General features: G+C 50.3%; 1 non-coding gene across 1 annotated transcript; it reads left to right on the top strand.

Moving 5' to 3' along the window:
• Positions 1-392: 392 nt before the first annotated feature.
• On the top strand, positions 393-553 carry LOC138498958 (U1 spliceosomal RNA). Its single transcript, XR_011279046.1, has one exon. It is a non-coding gene; the product is annotated as a U1 spliceosomal RNA (small nuclear RNA).
• The last annotated feature ends 474 nt before the right edge of the window (positions 554-1,027 follow it).

Raw genomic sequence — 1,027 nt, 5'->3', positions numbered from 1 at the left:
AGTGGATGGCACTGGAAGACTCAGTGACCTCTGGGCCCGGACAAGGGCATACTTGCTTTTGGCGCTGTGCAGGCTCGGCTGACACAACACGGCATATGGTTACGGCAAAGATGTCAAAGCTTCAGCATTGTCATTGAGCAGAACTCTGAGATTCAGGGGTGGTGGAGCGTCGAGGTCCAGGATGATTATGATGGTGTCAATGGGGCCAGCGCTGAGCAGCTCCGCTAAGGAGGGCCATGGGACCATGTGGGGCCGACAGGCCAGTGGGCAGACTGCAGACGCTCAGAGCTTCCGGGGTGGGGGGGCTTGGGCTGGGTCAGGGCCTGCCTTCTCACCCTCGCTTAGCGGGGCTTCCAGAACTGGCCCAACCCCTGCCCTCTTGCATGCAACTCATACCTAGCTGGCAGGGGAGAATCTGATCTCAAGGGCAGATCTCCCAGGGTGAGGCTTACCCATTGCACATCGGATTTGCTGACCCCTGCTATGTCCCCAATGCGGGATACGCGACTGCATTATTTCTGGTAGTGGGGGACTGTGTTTGCGCTCTCCCCCGATTTATTGGTGAAAGAAAGAAAAGGTAAAGTGTGCACTAGGCCTGCTAGGTTGCATACTTTAAGATTGTGCTCACATTGCGTTTCTTCAATTAGGTTCACCTTTGGTTGATCGCTTTTCCACATTTCATCTGTTGAATTGAATGATGCTTCTTTCATCACCACAGACGTAATGTGTATTACAGAGATAAGCTGCCATATGTATTGGGCACACTGCACATGCTCAGGCAGCATCAATCATGCTTTGTACAGGACAATGCTGGCCTAAATTGGGAACAGCCAGCATAGACAAGTTGCTACAGAGGCATATTTTGGGTACAACCAGCATGACAATGTGTTACATCAGTGACAGTGCTGTCTTACACTGCGGACACATTGATCATTAAAATGTGTTGTGTTGTAAAATGTTCTTTTCTGCTGTTGGTGACATGGAATTGTCATGTTCCCCTTTAGAACTGATTGTAAACTTATGGCTT

Source organism: Ambystoma mexicanum, chromosome 5q, assembly GCF_040938575.1.
Source record: "Ambystoma mexicanum isolate Mex_15411 chromosome 5q, UKY_AmexF1_1, whole genome shotgun sequence".
NCBI classification, from domain to species: Eukaryota; Metazoa; Chordata; class Amphibia; order Caudata; family Ambystomatidae; genus Ambystoma; species Ambystoma mexicanum.
This window is presented reverse-complemented; position numbering and strand designations above follow the sequence as displayed.